The sequence below is a fragment of the Stegostoma tigrinum genome, chromosome 13 (assembly GCF_030684315.1).
Source record: "Stegostoma tigrinum isolate sSteTig4 chromosome 13, sSteTig4.hap1, whole genome shotgun sequence".
NCBI classification, from domain to species: domain Eukaryota; kingdom Metazoa; phylum Chordata; class Chondrichthyes; order Orectolobiformes; family Stegostomatidae; genus Stegostoma; species Stegostoma tigrinum.
This window is the reverse complement of record NC_081366.1, coordinates 76,318,223-76,330,359: the sequence shown is the minus strand read 5'-3', so window position 1 is coordinate 76,330,359 and position 12,137 is coordinate 76,318,223.

The window sequence follows — 12,137 nt, the reverse complement described above, 5'->3', positions numbered from 1 at the left end:
CCCCAGACACTGTACAGCACTAATAAACCCAATACACTGTACAACACTAATAATCCCCATACACCGTACAGCACTAATAATCCCCTTACACTGTACAGCACTAATAATCCTCAGACACCATGCAGCAGTAATAATCCCCATACACTGTACTACACTAATAATTCCCATACACTGTACAGCACTAACAATTCCCAGAGACTGTACAGCACTAATACTCCCAGTACACCATACCGTACTAATAATCCCCGTACACCTTACAGCACCAATAAAGCCAATACACCTTAGAGCACAAATAAACCCAATACGACATACGCCACTAATAATTCCCATTCACAGCACCGCTCTAATAATCCCGATAAACCACAGAGCACTAAAAATCCGCATACACCGTATGACACTAATAATCCCCACACACCGTACAGCACAACCAAACCCAATACGCCATACGCCACTAATAATCCCCATTCACAGTATGGCTCTAATAACCCTGATACTCCATACAGCACTAAAAATCCCCATACACCGTATGACACTAATATTTCCCATACACCGTACCGCACTAATAATCCCCATACACCGTATGGCACTAATAATTCCCATACACCGTACCGCACTAATAATCCCCGTACACCATGCAGCACGAATAATCCCCATACAACGTAGGGGACGAATAATCCCAAAGCACCGTACGGCACTAATAAACCCAATGCACTGTATGACAATAATAATCCCATTACACCATGCAGCACTAATAATCCCCATACACCGTACTGCACTAATAATCCTCATACACCGTATGGCACTAATAATTCCCATACACGGTGCGGCACTAATAATTCGCATACACCATACAGCACTAATAATCCCCATTCACCATACGGCACTAATAATCCCCATACACTGTACAGCAGTAATAATCTCAATATACCGTACAGCACAATCATCCCCATTCAAAGTACAGCACTAATAATCCCCATACACTGTACGGCACTAATATTCCCATACGCCATACAGCACTAATAATCCCCATGCACAGTACAGCACTAATAATCCCCATACACCGTATGGCACTAATATTCCCATACACCGTACAGGACTAATAATCCCCATACACTATACAGCACTAATAATCCCCAAACTCCTTACAGCACTAATAATCCCCATAGACCGTACGGCACTAATAATCCCCATACACCTTACAGCACCAATAAAGCCAATACACCATACGCCACCAATAATCCCCATTCACAGCACGGCACTAAAAATCCCCATAAACCGAGCAGCACTAATAATCCCCATACACAGTACAGCACTAATAATCCCCATACACCGTACGGCACTAATATTCCCATACACCGTACAGCACTAATAATCCCCATTCACCGTACGGCACTAATACTCCCCAGACACCTGACAGCACTAATAATCCCCATACACTGTACGGCACTAATATTCCCAATATACCGTACTGCACTAATAATCCCCATACACCATACAGCACTAATAATCCCCATACTCGGTACGGCTCTAATATTCCCAATACACTGTACAGCACTAAAAATCCCCATACACCATATGGGACTAATAATCCCCTAGAACGTATGGCACTTATAAACCCGTTACATCGTATGTCACTAATAAACCCAATACACTGTACGGCATCAATAATCCACATACACCGTACAGCTCTAATACTCCCCATACACCATACAGCACTAATAATCCCCATACACCGTACAGCTCTAATACTCCCCATACACTGTACAGCACTAATAATCCCAATATACCGTAGATCACAATCATCCCCATTCAAAGTACAGCACTATTAACCCCCATACACCATACAGCACTAATAATCCCCAAACACCGCACGACTCTAATGATCCCCTTACGCCGTACGGCACTAATATTCCCCAAACACCGTACAGCACTAATAATCCCAATACACCATCCAGCACAAATAAACCCAATAGACCATATGACACTAATAATCCACAGACACCATACGGCACTAATAAACCCCATACACTGTACGACACTAATAATCCCCATACACCGTACAGCACTAATAATCCTCAGACACCATGCAGCGGTAATAATCCTCGTACACTGTACCACACTAATAATCCCCATACACTGTACAGCACTAATAATCCCCATACACCGTTCGGCACTAATAATCCCCATACACCGTACAGCACTAATAATCCCCATATACAGTACACACGATATAATCCCCAAACACCGAACGGCACTAATAACCCCCATACACCGTACGGCACTAATAATCCTCAAACTCCATGCAGCAGTAATAATCCCCATACACCGTACAGCACTCATAGTTCCCATACACCGTACAGCACTAATAATCCCCATACAACGTAGGGCACTAACAATCCCAAAGCACCGTACGGCACAAATAAACCCAATGCACCGTATGACACTAATAATCCCATTACACCGTACAGCACTAATAATCCCCACAAACCGTACTGCACTAATAATCCTCATACACCGTATGACACTAATAATTCCCATACATGGTGCGGCACTAATAATTCACATACACCGTACAGCACTAATAATCCCCATTCACCATACAGCACTAATAATCCCCATACACCATACAGCACTAATAATCCCCATACACCGCACGACACTAATGATCCCCTTACACCGTACGGCACTAATATTCCCCAAACACCGTACAGCACCAATAATCCCCATACACCATCCAGCACAAATAAACTCAATGGACGATATGCCACTAATAATCCATAGACACCGTACAGCACTAATAAACCCAATACACTGTACAACACTAATAATCCCCATACACCGTACAGCACTAATAATCCTCAGACACCATGCAGCAGTAATAATCCCCATAAACCATACAGCACTAATAATCCCCATACACTGTATCGCACTAATAACCCTCAGACACCATGCAGCAGTAATAATCCTCATACACTGTACCACACTAATAATCCCCATACACCATACAGCACTAATAATCCCCTTACACGGTACGACACGAATAATCCCCAAACACCGAACAGCACTAATAATCCCCATACACCATTCGGCACTAATAATCCCCATACACCGTACAGCACTAATAATCCCCATACACCGTACAGCACTAATAATCCCCATACACCATTCGGCACTAATAATCCCCATACACCGTACAGCACTAATACTCCCCATACACCATACAGCGTTAACAATCCCCATACACCATACAGGCCTAATAATCTCTATGCACCGTACAGCACTAATAATCCCCCAACACCATTCAACACAAATAATCTCCATACACCGTATGGCTCTAATAATCCCTTTACACCGTACAGCACTAATACCTCCCGTACACCGTACAGCACTAATATTCCCATACACCGTACAGTACTAATAATCCCCATACACCATACAGCACTAATACCTCCCATACACCGTACAGCACTAATAATCCCCATACACCGTAGAGTACTAATAATCCCAATACACCGTACAGCACTAATAATCCCCATACACCGTACAGCTCTAATAATCCCCATACACCGTACAGTACTAATAATGCCCAAACACCGAACAGCACTAATAATCCCCATACACCGTACAGCACTAATAATCCCCATACACCGTACAGTACTAATAATCCCAATACACCGTACAGGCCTAATAATTCCCATACACCGTACAGCACTAATAATCCCCATACACCATACAGCACTAATAATTCCCATATACCGTACGACACTAATAATCCCCATAAACCATACAGCACTAATAATTCCCATACACAGTACAGCACTAATAATCCCCATAAACCATACAACACTAATAATCCCCATACACCGAACAGCACTAATAATCCCCATACACCGTTCAGCACTAATATTCCCATACACCCTACAGCACTAATAATCCCCATACACCGTACGACACTAATAATCCGCATACACCGTACAGCACTAATAATTCCCATATACCGTACGACACTAATAATCCCCACAAACCATACAGCTCTAATAATCCCCATACATCGTACAGCACTAATAATCCCAATACACCATACAGCACTAATAATTCCCATACACCATACAGCACTAATAATTCCCATACACCATACAGCACTAATAATTCCCATATACCGTATGACACTAATAATCCCCATAAACCATACAGCACTAATAATCCCAATACACCGTACAGCACTAATATTCCCATACACCGTACAGCACTAATAATCCCCATACACCGTACAGCACTAATAATCCCCATACAGCATACAGCACTAATAATCCCCATACACCATTCAGCACTAATACTCCCCATACACCGTACAGCACTAATACTCCCCATACACCATACAGCGCTAACAATCCCCATACACCATACAGACCTCATAATCTCTATGCACCGTACAGCACTAATAATCCCCCAACACCATTCAACACAAATAGTCTCCATACACCGTATGGCTCTAATAATCCCTTTACACCGTACAGCACTAATACCTCCCATACACCATACAGCACTAATAATCCCAATACACCGTACAGTACTAATAATCCCAATACACCGTACAGCACTAATTATTCCCATAAACTGTACAGCACTAATAATCCCTATAAACCATACAGCACTAATAATCCCCATACACCAAACAGCACTAATAATCCCCATACACCGTACAGCACTAATATTCCCATACACCGTACAGCACTAATAATTCCCATATACCGTACAACACTAATAATCCTCATAAACTATACAGCTCTAATAATCCCCATACACCGTACAGTACTAATAATCCCAATACACCGTACAGCACTAATAATTCCCATACACCGTACAGCATTAATAATCCCCATACACCATACAGCACTAATAATTCATATATACCGTACGACACAAATAATCCACGTAAACCATACAGCACTAATAATTCCCATACACCGTACAGCACTAATAATCCCCATAAACCATACAGCACTAATAATCCCCATACACCGAACAGTACTAATAATCCCCATACACCGTACAGCACTAATATTCCCATACACCGTACAGCACTAATAATCCCCATACACCGTACAGCACTGATAATCCCCATACAGCATACAGCACTAATAATCCCCATACACCGTACAGCACTGATACTCCCCATACACCATACAGCGCTAACAATCCCCATACACCATACAGACCTAATAATCTCTATGCACCGTACAGCACTAATAATCCCCCAACACCATTCAACACAAATAATCCCCATACACCGTACAGTACTAATAATCCCAATACACCGTACAGCACTAATAATTCCCATACACCGTACAGCACTAATAATCCCCATACACCATACAGCACTAATAATTCATATATACCGTACGACACTAATAATCCACATAAACAATACAGCACTAATAATTCCCATACACCGTACAGCACTAATAATCCCCATAAACCATACAGCACTAATAATCCCCATACACCGAACAATACTAATAATCCCCATACACCGTACAGCACTAATATTCCCATACACCGTACAGCACTAATAATCCCTTTACACCATACAGCACTAATACCTCCCATACACCGTACAGCTCTAATAATCCCCATACACCGTACAGTACTAATAATCCCAATACACCGTACAGCACTAATAATCCCCACACACCGTACAGTACTAATAATCCCAATACACCGTACAGCTCTAATAATCCCCATACACCATACAGCACTAACAATTCCCATACACCGTACAGCACTAATAATCCCCATAAACCATACAGCACTAATAATCCCCGTACACCGTACAGCACTAATAATCCCCATACACCGCACAGCACTAATAATTCCCATACACCGTACAGCCCTAATAATCCCCATAAACCATACAGCACTAATAATCCCCATAAACCGTACGACACTAATAATCCCCCAACACCATTCAACACAAATAATCTCCATACACCGTATGGCTCTGATAATCCCTTTACACTGTACATCACTAATACCTCCCGTACACCCTACAACACTAATAATCCCCATTCACCGTCCAGCTCTAATAATCCCCATACACCATACAGCACTAATAATCCCCATGCACCGTATAACACTAATAATCCCCATAAACCATACAGCACTAATAATCCCCATACACCGTACAGTACTACTAAACCCAATACACTGTACAACACTAATAATTCCCATACACCGTATAGCACTAATAATCCTCAGACACCATGCAGCAGTAATAATCCCCATACACTGTACCACACTAATAATCGCCATACACTGTACAGCACTAACAATTCCCATAGACCGTACAGCACTAATACTCCCAGTACACCATACCGTACTAATAATCCCCGTACACCTTACAGCACCAATAAAGCCAATACACCGTACTGCACAAATAATCCCCATACACTGTAGGGCATTAATAATCAGAAATCTATCAATCTCGGCCTTTAATTCTAGTCAAAAACGGAGCATCTCTTGCCCACTGCGGTACAGAATTCCAAAGCTTCCAGCAAACCTGCCTTCATTGCTCTGTCCTTAGAGTATAGGTTTTGGGGCATCACGTTGAGGTTGTACAGCATATCGGTGCGGCTTCTTCTGGAATACTATGTCCAGTTCTGGCCACTCTGTTTCAGGAGGGATAATATTAAGCTGGAGGGGTGTTCAGAAATGATTTACCAAGAAGTGTCCAGGAATGGAGGGCTTGAGTTATAAAAATATACCAGGACCTTTTTCACTGAAGTATGGGAGGCTGAGGGAGTGACCTTATTGAGGTTTATAAAATCTTGAGGGGCATCGATAAAGTGAATGATGACAATCGTTTCCCTAGGGTGGGGAGTTCAAAACTAAGGGGCACATCTTTAAGGTGAGAGGAGAAATATTTAAAAATGGCTTATGGAGCAATTTTCTTTACAAAGAGAGTGGTTTGTGTGTGGAAGGAGCTGCCAGAGGAAGTGCAGGATGCACTTACAGTTACAGACATTTCAAAGACATTTTGTGCGGTACATGAGTAGGAAAGGTTTGGAGGGATGAGGCTCAGGAGCAGGCACATGGGATTAGTTTAGTTTGGGAACATGGTCAGCAAGGACTGGTTGGACTGAAGGGGCCGGTTCCGTGCTGGATGATTCTTTGACAACGTGATGATCCAATTTTCGAGTTATCCGATCCCTTGTAATGGATTCTGCCATTTTCCCTATCTCTGATAAAAAGCTCAAAAGGTTTGTAGATCCCTCTATTTTTCTCTCTTGCTTCCTTCCTAACTGGTGGGGTGGCATTTTCTAACTTTCAATCTGCAGGAATCATTCCAGAAATATGGCATTTTGGAAACTAATCATTAACACACCAACTGTCTCTGAAGGCACTGCCTCCAACTCTTGGGATGTAGAATATCAGGTCCTAGGAGATTTATCAACTTCCGACCCTGTATGTCTCCAGTTAAAGTTTCTTATTAATGTTCACTTCCTTTGACTTTTCATTTTGCCTTGTGATTTGCATCCCTATTCCCTGCATCTTCTTCGGCAAAAACAGATACAAAGGTTATCATTTAGCCATTCCTGTATTCCCTATGATAAACTCTCATGGATGACATTCATTTTGGCCAAATGTTTCCTTTCTAGAGACCTATAGGGTAAGCTTGGAAACTTCCAAAGTTAACAATTCCTGTCACAGAAGAACAATATATTGTCAGCACAGCTTCAGTTTGTAGTACATTGAGCATAATTGAATACACTTGATGTTGGTTGCGTCAAGGCAATATTAGGTATATTTTAAGGCAGAATTCCTCGTGTAGGATCAAGTGTCCACATGATGACTATACTTCACAAGTGCTTAGTTGGCAGTTAAGTTATTGCAGTTTTTTGTGTGGTGGTAAAATGTGTTTACTTCCACACTGGCTGTCTTTTTCCTCAGACCTGTCAATGTAGATGGGCCACTTTCAACTCAATCACTGTATGGTCATCTTTAGACGGTGGAGAATTTGACTGTGCAGTAGAGGAACGTTTGGAATTCATTTGACAAGTTTTCTCTCTCTCTCGTGACATTCCGCACAATTCCAGTGCAACATTTTCATTTGCAGGGGAATGGAACCACCCTACTGTCACCCTACAATGTCACCCAGCAGTGAAAACAGAGAGGCACTGGTTACATTTTGAGGCTGCATGTGTGTGTATGCAAAGTGCCAGAGATGTCCACGATGCTGCAAGATGCTTAAACATAATTACAGCTCATGTTTAATCTTTCTCACGTTACAAGTGCTGCTGTGCTTTTTGGGGTCATCTTCCTCCATTCTGAAGTGGAAGAACTAGAGCTGAGTCCAAGATAACAAGGTGTAGAGCTGGATGAACACAGCAGGGCAAGCAGCATCAGAGGAGCAGGAAGGCTGACGTTTCGGGCCTAGGCCCTGCTTCAGAAAAGGCCCAAAATGTCAGCCTTCCTGCTCCTATGATGCTGCTTGGCTTGCTGTGCTCATCCAGTTCTACACCTTGTTATCTTGGATTCTCCAGCATCTGCAGTTCCTACTATCTCTAGTGCAGAACCCAATTCTGTTTAATTGATCCGAGCCAATTCTACGAAATCACACAAATCCTGGACCTATCAGTCATCATCCAACACTTAAACTGCAAGAAACCAGGGAGAGAAAGAACTCAGGAGCATCAAAAATAATATTGCCTTCATTTTCTTTGAAGACTTTATATAGTGATTATAACCAGGTGCATCTTATTGACTATGAGATCCTTAATTGGGATTATAAGCCCAGGGCAATTAGGAACTCCTGGCTGGCCAATATAACAAGGGATTTAGAATCTCATCAGTTCAGGGTCTGACACTGAGCTGACTGGCTACAGCCAGTACACTGTGTACAAGTAAATAAAGGGTGGCTTGGTGATGGAATACTGGCCTCTGGGCAGTTATTTCACTTTAATTTATTGGTTATTGTTGAGTGTAACGTGCTCAGCCTGGTGGACCTCATAGAATATGATTTCCCTGATTGGGGCTGTTAACTTGATCTATTCAGGGAGCCCTGGCTGACTGATGTAAACAGGAGGGTCAGAGGTTCTGTTCACTCTGAGAGCTGGCTCTGAGGGAGTTGAACCAGTGTCAAATACTCACCATGTGTAAACAACGAGTGATTTTGTGATGGGACACCAGCCTCGGTGTAGTTACTTCAGTGGCAAAATGAAAGAGACAGAACGAAGGGGTGATAGATAGACAGTTTGGAATCATCCAGAATGTTAAGAGAGAGGGCTAAAGGTGAGGAGTGCAGGGGTTGAAGGTCATGTGATAAAGCCTCCCAAAATCTATCCAATTAGAGTGGCTAACCTGAAACCCAATCACCAATCGCTCTGTTAACCGGGCACAAAGCACACTGGTTGGGTATAGATTTCATTCAGTTCAGCAAAACATATTTCACTTCGTCGCTTTCTTACAGGCTGTCTGTCACATTGATCTTGTCACTGTTAAGGAGCAAGAAAATGAATTTTATAACCAAATATACCGGACTGGGCAATGTGGTTCAGATTATTGCAGATAATAAATTCATCTTCAACTCCTATTTTACTCTGAGGCGAAGAGGTTAATGTAAGAGTAGAGAGGGGCAGCATGAGAGAGAGTGTAGTAGGGATTTGTGAGAAAGAGATGATGAACCTCATACCATTACCCAGAGACATTTTGAGATATGAACTCACAATGTTAGTGTGGTGAATCTCCAATGTGTGGTGGTGCCGATTTTGGAATGGGGTTGACAAAATCTGAAGTCACACAATGCCAGGCTTATATGAAATCACCAGCTTTTGGACCTCTGCTCCTTCATCAGGTGAAGGGCACAGAAAATAAAAACCCTCATTGCTTCTAATTTTCCGGCTCAGGCTTCAGCTGAATGAGGAAAGGTTGGATTCAGGATCTGGAGGTCAAACTTAAGAACAGTTTGACTGGACAGCAAAGATTCCTGTACTCATAAGCTTCAGAAATTGGACAAACAGCAGATAGCTGAAAGCGCTGGAGAAGCATCAACTGTGGTGTTATTGCAGGTTTTCCCAAATCTAGTAGCAAAAAAATTTGGCTGAAAGGGGTACTCCTCTCCTGAGCCAATTGGCGCAGCATAAGAACCAGCTCCACTGGGTGAGACATTTGGAGCAAATCAGGGTGGCAATGTGGCTCAGCAGTCGGCACTGCTGCCTCACAGTGTCAGGGACCTGGGTTTGATTCCAGCCTCAAGAAACTGTGTGGAGTTTGCACATTCCCTCCGTGTCTGCGTGAGTTTCCTCTGGGTGTTCCAGTTTCCTCTCACAGTCCAAAGATGTGGAGGTTAGGTGGATTGGCCTTGCTAAATTTCCCCATAGTGTTCGGGGATCTGCGGGCTAGGTGGGCTAGCCATGGGATATGCAGGGTTACAAGGACGGGTTGGGTCTGTGAGGGATGGTCATCGGATGTCGGTGTGGGCTTGATGGGCTGAAGGGCCTCTTTCTGCACTGTAGGGATTCTGTCTGCAAAAACAGACCCTGAGCTTCCAGTTGCCTGCCAATTCAATGCACTCCCCATGTTCCATGTGCAACATCTCAATCTCAGGCTTGCTGCAGTGTTCCCGTGAAGCTCAGTGCAAACTGGAAGAACAGCACTTCAATAACTTTAGGGCTTAGACTCTCATGTCCTAGCCCAAACGCCACACACCAGGCCCTGTTATCACACAATCTGCTATTACACTCAGCCCATTGTTAGCCACTAACACTCCCCATTAATAGTTATTCACCTTCACTGCCTGATCATTATCCACTCCATTGTCGGTCTAAATGTTCTTCTCTCTCTTTGAGTTCCACCTCCATCTGTCCTTTACTCCTTACCACACCCCCTCCACCCTATTTTCATCATATGAACCAATATTTTCCTAGCTACAATCAGTTCTGAGGATGGGTCACTCAAGCTGGGCGGTTAATGCTGAATTCTCTCCACAGACGCTGCCGCACCCGCTCAGCCTTTCCAGCAACTTCCGTTTTTCTTAGCAGCTCCTACCTCATTTTCTAAAAATGGGGTCGGAAGTCACACAACACCAGGTTGTATTCCAACAGGTTAGTTTGAAATCACAAGCTTTTGGAGCGATGCTCCTTCATCCCTTCCCTTGTCCACCCCAGTCCAACACTAGCACCTCCACAACTTTACTCAACGTCATCATTTGCTTTCACACGTATTGCTAAGCACAACAAAGTCCAGACGGCAGCAGTATCAACCTGGAATCGTACAATTAAGTATAATTCTCTGAGTAATTTGCAACAGAGAATTATCTTGCTGAGTTTGAGGGAGATGTTTAACACACCAATAAATATGTGTTGAAGTAGGCAGCAAAAGATTTTCAGGAATTTATAAGGGTTTTATTGTAAATGTATATTTTAGCGCAAATACCAGGTTGCACCTTTCCCTTCTGGAGCCTTTCCTTATCCAGGAGCTAACTTATCAATGGGGAAAAAAGCAGCTCTTTGTTGCTTATTTTTCCCCCTCATAACTCCCACCACCAACTTAAACAATTCTCCAATAAATGAAGCTGCAAACATTGCCCATAAGGTGCCCAGTTCACTCCAAGAGGATACCAGTACTGCATCTCCAGGGACACTGAGACACAGCCTCGCTGCAGAGTTCGTGGTGGGGGGAAAGCAGTGGGGAGCTCTGGACCCCTCTATGGGCCATTGATCGATACTTTAGCCAGGTCCATCAGCAGGTCCTCTGACAAGCTCACCCACCTCCGTTCCGAAAGCACGGACTCCACAGCAGCTCAGGACACCATCTAATTGGCCTGTAAGCTCATAAACCACTTTAACCAATATTTTCACAGGACTGCTGCATGCAACACCTCCCACCCCAGCTGGAAATGGGCTGACTCCTTTCACTGGGGCCCCCAACACCCAGCCATACCATGGAACACCAAGCCATCTCTGGGGAGAACCCAAACCCTTTTTTATTTTGATAACCGTCCATCAAATTATCCAATCAACAAGTTACCAACACAGTCCAAATCGGACCAGTAGGACACTACACTTCTCTTGTTATCTATTGATAACCCACCGCAAAATTATCCAATCAATAAAGGACATTGTTGAACCAGATGGGAT